Source organism: Ursus arctos, unplaced genomic scaffold (assembly GCF_023065955.2).
Source record: "Ursus arctos isolate Adak ecotype North America unplaced genomic scaffold, UrsArc2.0 scaffold_19, whole genome shotgun sequence".
In the NCBI taxonomy this organism is placed as follows: domain Eukaryota; kingdom Metazoa; phylum Chordata; class Mammalia; order Carnivora; family Ursidae; genus Ursus; species Ursus arctos.
In genome coordinates, this window is record NW_026622863.1 from 29,486,007 (window position 1) to 29,504,798 (window position 18,792).

General features: G+C 37.5%; 1 protein-coding gene across 1 annotated transcript in view; it reads left to right on the plus strand.

The window, feature by feature from the left end:
- CNTNAP4 (contactin associated protein family member 4) overlaps positions 1–18,792 on the plus strand; it is a 238,169-nt gene that overhangs the window by 76,099 nt on the left and 143,278 nt on the right. The gene's annotated exons all lie outside the window — the stretch shown is intronic.

The following is an 18,792-nucleotide window of genomic DNA, read 5'->3' on the forward strand; positions in this document are numbered from 1 at the left end:
AATTGCCCAAGCAGGAAAAATGAAACATAGTAAATTGTACCCAGTTCTTGACAGCTCACCTGGAATAACACAGATCACTTCAGTTTGGGTTGTTTTTTAGCCAAAGTTCAATTTTTAATTGATGTACATAGTAAGGAATTTAACCCTTTGTTGAATTTTACAAATATATCATTCCCGAATTCTTTTTCTTTATTTGGTATGTTTTTGTCCATTTTTAAAAAGGTACTCTGGGTGTATATGACTAAACAGAACATGGCAGTTTTCTTTAAGAGCTTCACATTCTGCCCCAGGTGACAGAAATAAATCTATGAAAGAGAGTTAGGAAACACATAAGCCATTATACAAGTGTGTGATGGAAAGAGGAGGAAAAGACAATTGTGAATTTAGAAACAAATAAAATAAAACCCATCAACTTGGATTGAAGTGCTGCTGTGGGGATCCTCACTCTCCCTTCATCTGATCCTGCCTTGAGCACTGGGGGAAACAATGACTTCTGTATATCTGAAAGAATTAATAAAATGCCCTGCTGCCTCTTACAAAAAATCTTTAAAAAGAAAGACAATATATTTTATTTATTATCTATACAGGTCATGCACATATTTAATAGAACTGTAAGCTTGACAGATACATGGTATTTTGTAAAATTATGCATTAAAACATTTCTTTAGAAAAAATTTATAGTCCAAGCTCATAAATGTAATTTATACAAAGTACTCTAGTAGATGGCATATAAATATTTCACAAAAAATTAGAAAATGCAAGCCACTAAAATTGTTCCTCTCAAATTGAAGATAAAATAAAATCCCTCAACATCTATGATCAAAAGACTTTTCAGCCAGTTTATTGTAAGTGATTGAAAAAGTAAATGTAAGGTGTAATTTTCACTCATTTAAGAACAATTGCTGAAATATCATGAAAGTAACATCTTAGAAACTATTTTAAACAGATCAACATGTGCAGGAACTTTATAGCTACATTATCCAAATTGTCTCTGATACATGCCCAAGATTCTTTTACACTGAATACTATACAGGCAAAGAATGGGATGGTACCAATTTTACGAGATACTTAGGTAAATACGATACAGAATAGTTTGCTTTTTTTTTTTTTTAAATGGATTTCATCCAAACAAAAAACCTTTAGCATATTTCTAAAGTTAGAGTAGTTTTATTTTGTTTTTTAATTAGATGTGTTTAATGTCATGATTCTGAGTTTGGCTTGTGAAAAACCCAGGTCCCCTGTGACATTATAGTATATTCACAAAATACGCCATTCTCACTGTGAATGATTGAGTTGTCAACTCTCAAAGCCAGCCAGGGCAGAAAGACTACCTGCAAAGATTTTAACATATATTTGTTTCAAATCAAATAAATACGCGCCCGGGGGAGTTTAATAGAAAACCCGAGGAGGCAGGAATACAAGTGGGAGGGGTGCTATAAACTCAGTGGACTCCCTGCCTTGCAAGGCACAGCTTTTCTAGCCCTTTCCCTCTGTTGAACGCTTACTCCGGTGACTTAAGCCTGCAAAAATCATTTGTGGTGATACAAAGTACAACAGTACTAATGCCGTGTATGTCAACATGTCAAACCATCAAGCTTAATGCATCGCGAGACTAGCCTCAGTCCTTGGACAAACGCCTGGAGAATGCTTTAAGCTCCATCTGCCTTTCGAGACGGCCTCTACTTCAATGCCAAAAAGACATTGTTAATGAAAGTTGTCTGTATCCTCAGGAAATCTCCTGTTTGTATTCCAGTGATTAACCTAGTAATACATGATTAAAGGTGGCTGCGTTTGGGTTTTTAATGTGGCTTCAATCATGGATCAGAACAGTTAGTTTGCAAGCACCTTCTCTATCATGTAGTGTGGTTTCTTTTACCTCCTTGCAACTGTGGTCATTCTGTAATGTTCTATGTCAGTCCCTTCTCATAAACATCTTTGGACACACATATATTGGAATTTTATAGCCATATGTAATATATATATATATATATATATATATATGTATGTATATACACGAACCCCTATGAACTGCAGGTACACATATACAACGAGATAAGATAAATGGTGTTGTTGTTTCACATTCTTCAAAATGATCTGTTTCTATGCAAGCAAAATAAAAATCATTTGAAGAAAGTGATTAGAGTTAGCAGGAGGTTGGATTTGGTTCCCTCTTCAGAGTGTGCACTCCCAACCAAAATCATTCTCAAATCATCAGCCGGGGAATAACATGTATTAAGTACACCTTCCAGTTGTATCTCACATTCTCCCATATGACCATTCAATGACAACAACATCACCTGCTTTTTCTCCGTTCCCTCTTGCCATTGCTGTGATGTGATGTAATAGATGTCTACTTCTGGCTTCTCTAGTTCCCCAATCTCAGGAGACTATGTTTGGAGTCCTTCTCTCTTGGAGTAATTCTGTCCCTTTGAAATGTTTCTTCGATCATTAAAACCTAGGCAACTGGGTCTTCTAGAAAACCAGCACATTAAGCTCTCTTTCCTATTTTGACTTTAAGTTACAAGGATTTTTTGGTCAGAGAAAGAGAAAAATATATAAAATGAGAAAGGAGGAGATAAGATTTGGCACTGATACAATGTAATCCTTAAAAATCTAAGAGGATTATTTTACTATTTTTAAGAAAATAATTCAATAATGTGCCTAACAATAAAATTAATTTTTTAAAATCAGTAATTTATCTTCCCACATATAAATAACAACATAGACAATATAAAAGGAATATATACTCCACCTAAAATAGAACCAAAGGTGAATACATATCAAGGAAAAAGCCTAAAAGAAAATGTACGAGATATATAAAAATAATATTTAGACTATTACCGAAGAACATAAAAGAAGAGGTGATTAAATGCATAGTCATATCTGTTTTGAAGTGGAAAACAGTATCATAAAGCTACTCATTCTACCTAAAATAACTCATAAAAGGGAAATTGTTCTGAATTTCATGTATAAAAAGTGTATATGAGAAAATACATAAGTTAGCAAAAAATAACAGTAGTAAGGAGAATTCTACATGTTAGGAAAATTTTATAAATCTGTATTAATTAAAACAGGTTGATAGTGGCACATTAAAGCATAGTGAAAGAGCAAAAGACATTACTAAGTCCAGACACATTTAGGGATTTGCCTGAGATAGACATAGCATTGAAAATATGTGAGGAAATTAGTCAATATGGAACTTAGTAGGCTGTGGTTTCTAGGAAAGCAAATAATATTTTTATATCAAAATAGATTCCAGATGAATTGAATATTTAAACTGATACAAATATAGAAAAAAAGTAATGAAAGAAAACACAGGACGATGAATAGATACACACATAATACTGGAAGGCACATGTCTTTTTAAGCAAGAGAACCAAATCCAGATGCTGTAGAGGAAAAGATGAAAAATGAGATAATATTAAGAAAGCTGCATGAAAAATAGCATAAACAACATTAAAAGAAATAATATAAATTGGAAATGATTTTTAGCCTTATGATGGCAATGCCCACTTTGATTTTACGTTGTCATATTCAGATTGACGAGGACTGAATAGACCATTCACCTGCAAGTTTACTTGAGTTAGAAAGGGATAAAGGGCAGGCAACAGCCCAGCATGTGCAGCAACAGCGTAATGGATGCTCAGTTATACTGAACAGCTTCTAAATATCCCAACAACTTGAATTGGTCACAACAGACGAGGTTGAGTGGTTGTGACTACCACAGATCAGGAAAGCCATCAGCTTCATGGGACCTTCAGCTTTTATACCTTGCCAATGATATAACTCCTCAGAGACCCTTGCCAACCCCTTTTTTGGGTGTACCTGTATCTCATCATTCCCAGGTTACTCACTGACTACAGGTTATATCTGTGGCTCCCAAATTTTGCTGCTTATTTGAATTCTAGTGCCCAGGCGGCAGCCTTGCCAATTAAATAATGTTTAGGCGTGGGAACCCACGTATTGGGATTTAAAAAAAATAGTACAAGTGATTCCAGTTTGCTTCAAAGTATGGGACCCATTGGATTACTCAAGAAACAAACTTGACAACCATGTATAGATTCTCAGTTTGGTTCAAAGCATAATCAGCGGATGCCAGTTTATCTTAGATCAAGTAAACTCCTGTGCATTCCTTAAGTATATGTTGCAAGAAGGATTTAGCTAAAGATCAATGCTAGGTAAAAAAAAAAAAAAAAAAAAGCTATAAACCAGATGTTAACTCTGCCCTTCTAATGAGAAAGACCTTCTAATATGTTAGCTGCTAGCTATACAGGGCTAGTTAAGTTTAAAACTCAACTAAAATGAAATAAAAATAAAGTTTCTCAGTTGCACTATCCACTTTTTAAGTGCTCAATAGCTGTATTAAGCCAGTGGTTACTGTTTTAGTGCAGTTATAGAACATACCCATTATCACAGAATATTCTATTAGCACAGGTACAAAACACTCTTTAAAATTAAAAATAAAAAATAAAGCTTTGTTTTTACCTTTTATTTATTTTTTATTTATTTTTAAAGATTTTATTTTTGAGTAATCTCTACACCCAATGTGGGGGCTGAAACTCTCAACCCCAAGATCAGGAGTCACATGCTCTGTTGACTGAGCCTGCCAGGTGCCCCTCAAGCTTTATTTTTTTTTTAAAAAGAAGTAAAATATAAACAGGCAGTTCATAGAAAGGAAAAGATATGTAAATATGTGAAAGTGTCTTCAGCCTCATTCACTGTTGAAGAAATGCAAATTAAAACAGGTGTCAGGTAACACTTCCTGAAAGACTTAAACAAATAAGAATGTTGAAGCTGCAGTGTTATTTAAGACATAATTTGCCAAGTTGTTGTATATAACAAAATAATGTCTTCTTTAATTTTAATAGTTACACATTTAATGTGATGACTTTTCTTAAAAAAATTTTAACTACTATATCAAAACCATGGTGTTATGGATTCTACCATTTAACGCAAGAGGAAGCTAAAAATTAATTTTAAAGAAAAGCATTTATTTATTTATTTTTAAAGATCTTATTTACTTATTTGAGACAGAGTACAGAGGGAGAGGGAGAAGCAGACTCTCCGCTGAGCTAAGAGCCCGACATGGGGCTCAGTCCCAAGACCCTGAGATCATGACTGGAGCCAAAGGCAGATGCTTAACCAACTGAGCCACCCAGGCACCCAAGAAGAAAAGCATTTAAAAAGCAAGAAGAATGAACACTTATTATGGCCCAAATCTTCTGTCTCTAGGTTTATAAATAATTTAAGTTAAAGTCCATAAATAAGGGAGGGATTATTTTCTTGAATAAAAAAAACTATATGCCAGACATTATTCTACATGCATTGTATATTTATCCAATTAATCTTCACAACTCAGTGAATTAGGAACTATGATAATGCCCAGCTTGTATATAAGAAAACAGGGATGGGGAGGTTATTTTCCCAAGGCCACACAGCTAGATGGGGCAAGATTGTGATCCTCAGGAACCTGGCTTAAGTATCCCCTATGCTATATGTTCAAGTACTGTGTGTATGAAATCAACATTTTGAAGGTGACCCAAATGATTTAAGACACAGAAAGTGTTGCCATGGGGCATCGGTAAAGAGGAACTCTCAAGCTCTGTTTGTGGCAGAATAAATAGGTAAAAACTCTTCAGAAAGAAATGAATATTTTTAGTGTATTGAAGGAAGGGATTCCAAAACGATGTTGCCTAGTACTTTAAATCTATCCAAATAATCTGCGCCAAAAAGGGACTCAGACTCTAGAGGTTTATCTGGTACATTGACTTTCACTGTGCATTTGAAATGTATGCAAGGACATTCATTGCAACATTGTCTGTAGCAGCAAAATAACACTGATCTAATCCACCAGCAGTAGATCAGTTGCCTAAGTAAATTACTGCACCTTCACACAATGGAATAACTTAAGGCCATCAAAAACAGATGATGCAGGAATATACTAGCCATTTCTGGAGTGAATTCCAAAGCTGATGTAAAATTTTGAAGTGAGCTGTCATTTGATACTAAAGAGTGAATATTAAGGACTGAAGAAGAAAAGATGGGGGGAGATGGGTGGAAAATATGTTTATTGAAGCACAGGTAAATAATAGATTTATATGAGCTTTCAAATAAAGTAATCTGGAAGTGGAAGAAGTAATAAAGGATGACAAATAGAGAATAGGTAGGAAATAATTCAATTATCAAATTTTTAAGAACAATAGATAGTGGATATTTCCTACTTGTTATATAATGTAATATTTATTGATAGCATTAAGCCTAAAGTTATCATTATTATAGTAGTAGTTTACAAAATATATAATGGTTTGGTGGTACCTCTACATGCGTAACATCTAATCTTTGATCATATTGTGACAGATTAAAAAATACCTTAGTTCTGATGCTAAATTGATCTCTGAATCAGTGTCCAATCAGAAAAACGATATTACTCGAGGCATCTGAAACTGTGAAGTCATCAGAGGAAATTGGTTACAGGTGACGGAAAAGCTGATCAGCCAGATGTGAGGTGGTGAGACAGCTCAGAGCTTAGCGACAGCAAGAAGATGCTGTCAACTCCAAGGGCTACAGGGAAAACAAGAAGGTTGTGTTTCCAGAGCTTAGAGGCTGACATTATCCATTAGTGGTAGAACCATGGCAGGAGCTGCCCAGTAGAGGATTATGGAACCAGGGGTGTCCTTTGGGAGCACAAGCCTTGTAAAAAACTCAGCCACTACCAAGAAGCTGCCCAGGCAGAGCAAGAGTGGGGAGAAGTTTCCTGGCTCCTCCCTGCCCTTCACCTGCCCTCTCTCTCTAGTGCTCAGCTGGAAGCTTGCTAAGCCAGAAGCCTAGGGTTCTCAGTCTGCATCACTCAACCCTCCTGTGCCTCCAAACAGAGCAGGGAAATGGTGATACATGGTTCTAAGTGAAACAAGCAAATGACCAGGACGGCGCTAAGAACAGCTCACCTCTATAAGCTTCTTTTCTTGACTTAGAGAACAAGGGGGCAGGTGGAATCCAGGTACTTACTAAGTGGTCTCTCATTTCCTTTCAGTTGCAAAATTGCATGCTTCCCCATCGACCGTAAAGAAAGTAGATCAATAATATTTTGATACTGAAGAAATGGAGATTTAAGCCAGTAAATTCTCACCCAAGTTCATGTTAACTAGTGCCACATTTATTAAGTTTTACATTTAGCTGTCTTCCTTCCTGCTAACATTGGTAAGTATGCAAAGCTAACAAAGAGCAGTATTGTGATATACCAAAAGAAGGGAACCCACAGTGAACATTAAATCATTGGTTTAGGGTCATTTTTTACACATAATATACTCTCAGGCATTAGAATGATGCTAATAGATTGTGGATTTAATCCGTTGTTGTTTCTCAAAATGTGTATTGTAGTTCAAAGTATAGATTTGCTTTCGATGTGGCAACAATAGCATTGGTCTGTTCCTCATGAAATATTTTGCAGATGAAGGCCAAGGCTCGCTGCAGAGGACTAAGTAGAAGGTATATATGTGGATTAATACACATCTTTTGTTGCCTCTGGGATAGGGTAATTGCCACAGTTGGTGTACAAAAATCAGCACACCACTATATATTACTGAAATGTTTTGCTTGGCTGGTGACCTGAGGGCCTGTCCAACCCCAAACCTGGTACATTTCATTGACAGCCTCCTTGTGTACCACAGCTCCAAAATCCCAGCCTCAGGCATCGCTCAGGACATGAACCAAGGTTCCTTGTGCTTTCACACTTCTCTTCTGGGTATGCTCTCCATTCATCTGAGGCGTGCTTGCCAAATATGCTCCAGTTCATCCTTCCAACTTCAGGCCTTCCAAACACTTCCTTTTTGGTCCCTCCTGCCCCATCACTTCTCCAGTATTCACTAACTCATCACCGGGGTCTTGTTTCCAGTGACATCTGTGATAGTGTTATTTCCAGGGAGTCCTTATGGATTACTTTGCATGGTTTGTATAACCTTAATCGACTGAATTTCAAACACATTCATGTAGTTTTCATTCTCTTTCACTGTACTTCATGTTTCCCTTAATTCCAAATTATACACTCGCCATAAATAAATACCCAAATGCTACTCGCTAAAATGCATACTATGTATACTGTCTTTATTAAAAAGTAAAACCATTTCTTAATTAAGGCTGTGAATTTCTAGGAGATAGGAACACCATGCTTTTTTGCTAATGAAGTTTAGAATACATATTAGTATTACTGTAATAGTAAAAGGAAACACTTTTGTGATTACTTACTTCAAATTCACAATACAATAATCTGGTGATGTGTCTGCTGGTATACAAGGCGGAGGTCTGTGTATGTGCTGAGATGAGGTATCCATATGATATTTTATATGAATATGTACAAGAAAAACTCTAAGAAGTAGGATGAACCAAATAGCTTTATCCATCCATATTCCCAATTGCCTTTATGAGTTATACCTCATTGTCTAAGTATTCTTTATATATAATTAACTGCATCTTACTCCTTTCTGAAATGTTCACAAAGAATAATCCTTTGGTTGATTTAGAAGAGTCCTGCTTTAGAAAAGATTCAAATGTAAGGGCATTTGTACAAAAGTAACTGTGAGTATGAACAGAGGAACAGAGGAAGCAAAAATACTAGAAAATATTCTACAGAGCTGTGTCTATAAATCAGAGAGATGCAGCTCAAAAGAAATCATATTTGATTTGTATTCTGCAAATGAAATTTTTATTTGGCTTTGAACTCCTATCTTCCATTCTCTATTTCTTATTGTTACTATTAATCTCTCATACCGAAAGGTTGTCTTCTCTTTGGAATCTTGAACATTTTAAATACTTAATAATAGGGTTCTTTTTCAATAAGAGAGAGAGAGAAGAGAAAAATTGCTGGAGCAGTGCAAAGAGATCCTCAGGGAGCAATGGCTTTATTACAATATGTCAGAGTCATCATGAGTTGGGGGTGGGCTGGGGAATAGCAGTTTCAGGAAAAAACTTGTATTTATTTTAACAAGTTGGTGGAAGGTTGCAGAAAATTGTCCCAAGAGCTGCAAAGCTATTATGGTAATAGTGGTTCCATCTTTATGCTCTGAAATAGAAAGAGGTAAAAAATTTTTTTTTCACTATGTCACTTTGGAAATAGCTTTTCTGCCCTTAGATTAGAATAAATACATGAATTAATTAAGCTCACAGTAGCGTTTATGCTCTCTTTAAAAATCTGCATTTCAAAGATGACAGGTAAATACTGAAACTTCTCTAAATCAGAAATTGTTCTGTCCGGTCCCCTTTTCCCATAAAATCAAACCCCTGGGTACATGTGTACACAAATTGGATTTCCATGGTATTGACCAGGAAAAGAATCCCCACATAGCGCTGGGAGCCCAGCTTAGGCTGGAGACCACAAATAGACTCCTGTGCTGCTATGCGTGCTCAGAGCAGGGGGTGTAGATTCGTAGCTTGACCCAGGGTTGAAATCTGCAAGGATGCTCTGGTGGCGGACGCCAGGACAAGGACACATGGGCTGACCAGAGTGCAGGGGAAGGAAGGTAGAGAGTTAGCACCATGAGGGGGAGGAAGTGAAGTCAAGGGGGCACTGGTGGAAGACTGTATTAGGATTCTCCAGAGAAATGGAACCAACAGGATGTACATAGATTTATTTTAAGGAATTGGCTTATATGATTGCGGAGGTTTGACAAGTCCAAAATCTGCAAGGTGGCTGGTGGTCTAGAGACCCACGGAAGAATTGCAGTTTGAGTTCAAAGTGTTCTACTGCCAGAATTCCCTCTTCCAGGTAAGTCGGGCATTTTTCTATTAAGGCCGTCCCCTGATTGGATGAGGCCCACCCACATTCTGGAGAGTAATCGGCTTTATTCAAAAGTCTGCTGATTTACATGTTAATCTAATCTAAAAAAATACCTTTACAGAGACATCTAGAATATTGTTTGACCAAATGTCTAAGCTCTGTGACCTGGTCAAATCGACACATAAAATTAACCATCACAGAGATGGAAAGAGTCAGAGGAATAGTGGAGTTGTTGGAGCTGAAAAGCAAATAAGAATGGGAGGGGAAAAACATCTGGTGGTCTAGGATCAAAGGGGAGAGTCTAAGCACTTAGCATTTTAAAAGTGGTGCTATCATAGGAAATGATTAAGGACCAAGATGTGGGCAGGGAAATGTTAAAGAGGAGCATGCAAAGGTTGTTTACATCCATTTTTGTACAGCATCCAATGGATATGGAAGCAGAGAGTTGCTGAGAGATTGCCATGAACATGAGATGACCTGTAGTTTGGGGAGCACCCAAACTTAGGGGGGGCAGAATTTGCTATACCCCACTGACATTCACAAAAAGGAGAAAAAATGTGTTTCCTCTCTTTTTTTCTTTTGTTGGCTTATTTTCTTGAGGGAGAAGGAAAAAATTATATGAAATTGACAGGAGACTTATAAAAATAGTTACTGACTCCATGGAAATACAGCATTTGGGGAAAGTGTGCAAACTTCACGTTAGGTCCCAAAGTGAGAATTTGGATGTCATGGGACATGCCAGTCTCTTTGGGAAGCACCCTCACAGACACACCCCGAAATACCAGCTGTCTGGGCATCCATCCCTTAGCCAAGTCAAGTTGACACATAAAATTAACCATCACAGATGCCTTTTACTGTGCAATGTACCTCAGCCATTATAGGATCCAATTAAATCTGAGCCCTAGTTTCTGGTCCTTAAGTCACTCCAATTCACAGAAAGACATGGGAAATAGGACAAAAGGATGCAAGAGGATCATGATTTTTGGAAGTGACTGTGGAAGGCATCCCAGGGAAGCTGATATATCCTAAAAGAGAGTGAAATTAACAGAAACTCTTAATACTTTACTTCACTTCCCCACAATGTAGAGGTTAGATAGTTTTCTTCCACCAGTCATCATTTTATTTATAATTTTCTTTTCCATTAAAAATTTAAGTTGTAGGGGCGCCTGGGTAGCACAGCGGTTAAGTGTCTGCCTTCGGCTCAGGGCGTGATCCCGGCGTTGTGGGATCGAGCCCCACATCGGGCTCCTCCGCTGGGAGCCTGCTTCTTCCTCTCCTACTCCCCCTGCTGTGTTCCCTCTCTCGCTGGCTGTCTCTCTCTGTCAAATAAATAAATGAAATCTTTAAAAAAAAATTTAAGTTGTAAAATTTATATTATCTTTTAAACTTTCTTTGGAGTTTGGAGTTGGTATTGGTTTTACTCTCTGTCTTTTTCCATTTTGGATTTTGGCTGAGTCATCTCCAAAATATGCCACTCTTCCTCTTACCGATTTTGTCTTTTTATTGCCACTCTACCCTATACGTTGCAGCCAGAGGTCACACTCTAATTACTCAGATGCTGTTTTATCATTCATGTGAGATGCATCTATTACTCATGCTTTTTCTCCCAGTGGAACTGGAGATTAACCAAGCAGTGGCAGTATCTTTTGAGTGACTTCTGGTACTCTACTTCTGATTTAGTAGTTATGTGCACACACATCAGTTTCAATCACTACTGACTGATCTGAGCTGGTTCTGACTAGGACAATGGTCCTCATCTTTTCTCTAAATTGATTCATGGACGTGTAATATTCTGACTTCTGTACTGTACTTGGGTTAATGATATGTGAAGGATTTCTCTATGTGTAGTTCAGATTTTAAAAGAGATGCTTAACATCTATATAATGGTGTACATCTTGATGACCTCAGGGTGTGAAGTCCTTGACTGAGTATATTTGTCTGTCTAGTTTAATGATATTCACTCAAATACTTGATGTAGGGAGTCAGAGTTACGTAGTGAATGTTCTGCATGTTTTTGAAGAAAAATATTCTCTCAACTGAAACTCTCAGGTTTACTGCAGTATCTCAAGACCTTCTAGGTCCATTATGTTCTGCTGGAAAATGGGTTCACAATGACCCTATGCATTTAGCACTAGATATACACTATAATTTATTTTAATTTGAATAATATATAGTATCTAGAGGGTTTGTGGTTTGAAGGAAATCTGGTATGACTGAGGGTGGTAATGCTTTTGCTGAGGGAATCATATTGTTTCTGGCCTGAGCAAACAGGACCAGGATTTGTCTATGTTGACAAACTCCAGCCCTCTCTGTATCACATAACTGGTCTTGCTCTCATAGATGAAAAGAACATTAGAAACTAAACTGCCATGTTTCCTTTAGATTGCAGGATTACTTTGGGTTCAGTGTTACTATAGTTTAAAGGGCTATGTTGGGTTTAATTTTTATTCTCTAATTTTTTCTGCTGTCCTCCTGTTTTTTAAAAGCTCACAATTATGTGAATAGACTCAAGCAGAGTATAACAATGAGACAACTAAGAGATTAGCTTGAAACTAAAGGTGATTAGGAGATTTTTTTTTCTTGAAAATATTCATCAATTGCTTGTTTGTAACTAGAGGTACTACTATGTAGCTGAAGAGCTGTTTTCTTACCAGTAGGCAATACTTGGCAAAGAACAATATGTACTTGAGCCATGCATAAATATTTAAAGGTTTTGATGATGTAGCAGTTACCAAGGATAGAGCCAATGTGTGCTCAGGAAGTCACATAGATAGAATGCTTCTTCCACACCACAAGCATCAATATGTGCCCCTTAGAATGCTCAGGAAAAATTATGACCCGTCATGAACTCAGTTTCTTTAAGTTAGATGTCTGCTATTATAACTATTATTATACTCTTGTTAACTGCTGACTGCCCTGGACCTTGCCTTCTGTTACTCTCTTCTGTATACGTGCACCGCAACTTTCTGAAGTTTTTCTCCGTACCTTAGAGCCTCTTTTTTCTATTGCCTACTGTCCTTTACCCACGATTACTTGTTCCTAAAACTGAAGTTATCAGTACTTTCACACTGTCTTCCCCCTAAATGCATTTCAGAAGATGGGCTGAATTTTAAAATCTAATAATTTTCATGAAAGGAAACTTCTTTTGTGAGTTGACAGTCTCCAAATCCCAGCATTCCCTAGAGGCGTTAACATAGGGGCCACTGAAATCCCTTTGGACAGATTCCCCAAAGCTGACACTTGACATAAGATACAGTAGCCTCCCTGTCTCCCCTACCCAAGTCTTTTCCTAGCAGAGACTCTGAGAGATGTACAGCTGTCTCTGTGAGAAGCCAGAGTAATCATTCTGGCATCATTCTTGTGAAAGGGGAAGGCAGGTGGCCAGTGATACCTGAGGAGTTGGGCTGGCAAGGGCTCCAAAATTTGCTGTAGGATATCCTGGACTGTTTCCCCTTCCTTCATAGGGTTATCACTTTGATTTGGATAATGCTTCAAGGGTGGTGACCATTTAAAAAGGTTAACAGGTGGCTTACTCCTACCCCTCAGATTTGTTTAATTACCTTGAGAAAGACAAGGTGAAGAAAATGGGCACGGTCTACTAAACAGATTTTTTCTGTTCACTTTAAATAAAGTGAAAGAAATATATATATATTTTTTAAATAAATGTGAGCATAAGCTAGATATTTTTATAAAAACATACCTCTAAAAAGTATTTAAAAATTTAAAAAGCTACTTCTATGATAAATTATATGGGGAGAGATAGAGTAGGAATAGAAACCAGACTTTTCTGAATACACTTTGTTTTTTAGATTTGATTATAAAGTGGTATACACAATTTAATAATTGCATACCAAATTAAGTAAAAATTTAGAAGCTGTTTCTAAAAATTAAAAGTAAAGTGAAACAAATAAACCTTTATGTTGAGTTAAAGGCATAAACACAGAAAGGAATTATTTGAGTGACTTCAAAAGACAGCAGTTTGTGTGTCCTTACTGTTCTAGACCCCATTGACAAAAAAATCTTAAATTCCTTTCTGTAATCACATTTTTAAAAAATACTAGTCATATTTTATTTAAGATGTATTGTGATTCTAAAACTTATTCTGATAGAACAGTTAAGTGATTTTATTAATATCATTAGAAATCATAATCTCAGTATAAGAGAAAAGAGAAATCTGAAATTTGAAGAAGTAAATATCCTATAGTCCTGAGCCCCAAATTCCTCATGGCCCCAAATACCCACAAACCCCAAATTCCTGGGACCCAAATACCACCAATCCAAGAGGACCAAGGACTTCTTGTGGGGAATAACTGAATCCAGATCTGGGGTGTGAAATATACAAAATAAATGTGGGTTATCTTATGCAGAACACTGGGCTTTTATCAGACAATTGGAGTAATGTCAAAAAGACTCAGAAGCCAACTCAAAAAGGATTTCACTGGCCAAAATGAAACAATTAGAATAGTAATAAGAATAATACTAGAAATGGATTAAAACACCAAGTAAGTTAAACATTCATGAATTCATAATAATAAGAAAAGTTCCTTATTTGCCATCAGTGGAAGATGCTGGGGAATTAGCTCATTATTCTGAACATCAGTTCATAAAAAGAAAAATCAAATATTTTTCTACTTTTTCTGATTAAATTGCATCTCAGGGTAACCAAATATTCAACGTGAAGAAATTTCTTTTTACAGGAGTATTTGAGATTTTTAAAAAAATTTTGAGGAAATGATAGAATCAGGATATCACCATTTTATAACCTGTAATGAAATAGCTTATAACGTTATAAAAACAGAGACAACCAGGTATAAGACATCTCCTGATAGCCATATACAGTGTGTTCATTGAACAATTCTTGCTAGAAAGTCAAACCCAAGTCAAATCAAGTCTCAGAATCTTCCTAGCAATTTAGAGAGGAACAGAAGGACAGAGATGACACCAGACACAGGCAATCAGCAAACTGTGGGAAACAATGAGACAAATGGCCAGGGGTTTGTCAATAAACAGATGGAAAGAAGATGAAAGGGAGGTAGTTTATAAGTAAAAAGACATTTAAGAGAAGCATCACCAAATGCAGGGTATGGACATTTTTGGTGTTCTGGTTTGAACAATAGCGCATACACATGCATGCACACGTGCACTTTCAAGAGCCGAGCGATCATCACAGGATGTTGATATTACAGAATTATTGTCAACATTTTAGGTGCTGACATTAAATTGCAGTTTTGTTCCAAAAGGAATTCTCATCCTTTAGAGATATATTTTGAGATATTTATGTATGAAATAACAGGATGTCTGAGACAGAATTTAAAATAATCTCGTAGGTTGGGGCGCCTGGGTGGCACAGCGGTTAAGCGTCTGCCTTCGGCTCAGGGCGTGATCCCAGCGTTATGGGATCGAGCCCCACGTCAGGCTCCTCCGCTAGGAGCCTGCTTCTTCCTCTCCCACTCCCCCTGCTTGTGTTCCCTCTATCGCTGGCTGTCTCTGTCTCTGTTGAATAAATAAATAAACTCTTTAAAAAAATAAATTAATTAAAATAAAATAAAATAATCTCGTAGGAAAGGTGATGTACTGGGAGGGTCATGGGTATAGGTGAAATAAAATTGGCCACGAGTTAGCAAATTTTTTAAGCCAGGTATATATGACTTTATTGTTCTATTCTCCCCGCTTGGGCATGTATTTGAAATCTTTAATGTCAGATACAGGTTTTTCTCCTCTTTAGATTTTTTGTAGCTGAAGTTTCCATTCTTGCACAATATAATTTTACTTGCGGTAAAACTGGCAACAATGAACACCATTAGGACCAAGTTGAAACAGGTTATTAAGATTCATGCGAATTTCTTTGTCTCAATTGAAGAAAGGAGGTGGTCCAGGCCCCAGTGAGGCCAACCGGGGAAGGAGGAGACTAAGGTTTGCTGCCACCAAGAAACAGAAGGAATGAAGGCTGATCTGATGAGAGGAAACAGGAGAGAGACAGAGAAAAGAAGGGAAATAAGGGGGTTGCCATAGCTTCTCTTCCTTCTCGGGCCCTGCACTGCAGGTCAAGTGACACCTGAGCCCATGGGCCACGTGGCGTTGGTTGTGACTGACCTGCTTTTCACTTTCACACCCATGAGCACGGGCTAGAGAGGAGCTGATATGTGGATTGAACTCTCTGGTACCTTCACAGTGGGGTAGATTCTGTCACCCCTCTCACAGGGACACTCAAGGATGGTGACGGAAGCAGTCATGTCAGCAAGCCTTTATCAGAACCTCAAAATCACCTAATTGACATTTGTCTCGGTCCTTAAAAATAACTTCAAAAGTATAAAAGCATACGTGGTAACACATTTTTTGAACAGTTTTCTTTTATCATGATTAATGAGCATCCCTATTTTGTTAGGCTGTTTTTTCCTCCTGAAATACTGAATGTAAGGTAGAATTAGAAAATAACATCAACAGGGAAAGCATATAGTTTAACACATGAGCTACATTTGAAGTGTATTTAAAATGTTTAAAGATCAATGATTTCATTTATAGTCACTCTACATCCAGGTGCAGTATTTTTTAAGAAGAATAGTCTAAGGTATCAGTATAGTGAACAGACACACGTGGATGATTCTGACACCTGACAAATGCAATTCGTAGAGTTTGAAACAGTTTATATGTTAGAAGCATAGTTATAAATCTTTAAAGATTATTTTTTATGACATTATAAGGCATTTTGTTGATATGCCTTGATTCTTCCTCTGGATTTTTCTAGTCTACTTAAAGCAGTAAGTAGAGTTATACAATAAATAGAGTTAATTTTCATTATTTGTGATGGTTGTGTTTTGTAAGGTCTTTGTGAGTGTGGAATTCACAAATGCTGAGCTGCCGCTCCTGGGAGTAATCCAGGATTAGGTTTCTGCAAGCCTCTGGCCACCTTTACAGCAACCAGTCAACACATAATCTTATCTTATGTGTGTTTCTTTTTTTTTTTGTTTTTAATTTTATCTATTTATTTGACAGAGAGACAGCCAGCGAGAGAGGGAACACAGGCAGGGGGAGTGGGAGAGAAAGAAGCAGGCTCCCAGCGGATGAGCCTCATGTGGGGCTCGATCCCAGGACTCCGGGATCACGCCCTGAGCCGAAGGCAGACGCTTAACGACTGAGCCACCCAGGCGCCCCTATGTGTGTTTCTTTTTAAAGACACTTTATTTAATATGTATTGTTGATTCATTACCGTTGAACTCAGAGCCAACAACGCTGTATGTCATGCCTGGACAAAGCTTATCTTTCATATGTATTTTCTGCAGGAGGCACATCCCTGCCTCCTTGGGCTTAAGAAGACTACACAACACTTCAGCACTAATGCTTAGCTGATATTTTATTTTATTTTGTTTTTAAGATTTATTTATTTGAGAGAGAAAGAGTGTGGGGAGGAGGGGCAGAGGGAGAGAGAGACTTAAGCAGACTCCATGCAGAGCATGGAGCACCATGGTGGTGGGGGGGCTCGATCTCATGACTCTGAGATCACAACCTGAGCCGAAATCAAGAGTCAGGCACTCAACCGACTGTGCCACCCACATGCCCCTTAACCGATAGTTTAAAAAGCAAAATCACCAACAAAAGTATACAAATGCAAAAATGTGACACTAAATAGATAATGAAAAAGACACTGGTTTATGGTATGAGAGCTGAAGCAAGAAAGCAGAGCATTGTCTCGTTTGAAATTAGTTGGAAACCTGCACCATGGCCAACCCAAATTTTTGCCACTCTGCTCATGTTCACATATGACCACAAAAGCACCATGGATATTGATTTTGGGATTACAGATAAATTTCAGTGAGTAGATGAATTTACAAATACAGAATCTTTGAATAATGAGGATTGGCTGTAATTTATTGTTTGCCTAAAAAATACAGTATGGGTCACTAGCTCTGGTTTATTCTTTCTATAACCTTTATAATGTTTATAGAACCAGCTTCAGGCCAAATATGAAGTATTTTTTTTTTCTCTTGGGAATTGCCTTTTGCCTTTATTGTGGTACATTAAAAAAACAATAACAACACACATTCAATCTGTGTTTACTTTCAGTTAGGAATTAATAAGACTGAAATTCAAAATGCAAGGTCCCAAAGATAAAGATCATGTCTGTCTTGTTTACATTAATTTTCCAGAGCCTGACTTGGTGTTTGGAAACATAATAGGTGCTCAGGAAATATTTAGAAAAAAATAAAATAATGTGTGTCAGTTAATAATATACACCCTACTATGGTAAGCAGAATGGCTCTCCAAAGATGTTTACATCCTAAATCTTGGAATCTGTGAATGTTACATGAGGAGGAGACTTAAGGTTGGAGATGGAATTAAAGCTGATAATCTGCTGGTTGTAGAACAGGAAGATTACCTGGGATTGTATAGGTCAGCCCAGAGTCATCATAAGGGGCCTTAAAAATCAAAGGATGAAGCAGGAAAAGAGATTCAGAGCGAGGTTTTGGCTAAGGAAGGAGGCCGGAGTTATTCAGTGTGAAAAGGACTCATTTTGCTGTTGCTGGTTTTGAAAATGGAGAAAGGGGGCCGTGAGTGGAGGAATGTAGAAGGCCTCTAGAAGCTGGAAAAGGCAGGGAAATAGATTGTCCCCCAGAGCCTCCAAAAAGGAATGCAGCCCTGCCCACACTTTGATTTTAGCCCACTGACACCTGTGTCTGCTTTCTGCCCTACGAACTGTAAGATAATATATTTGTGTTTTAGGCTGTGAGATCTTTGACAGTGTGGTACACAGTCATGCCATAGAAGGGGCGCCAGGGTAGCTCAGTCAGTTAAACATCGTCGGACTCTTGATTTGGGCTCAGGTCACGGTCTCAGGGTTGTGAGATCAACTCCTGTGTCAGGCTTAGCACTCAGTGCAGAGTCTGCTGGAGATTCTTTCTCTCTCTCTCTCTGCCCCTCTCCCCACTCACATTCTCTCTCTCTAAATAAATAAATAAAATCTTCAAAAAAAAAAAAAAAAGAAAATACACTCAGCAAGTGGCATTTATAGTCTAATAAGTTACATC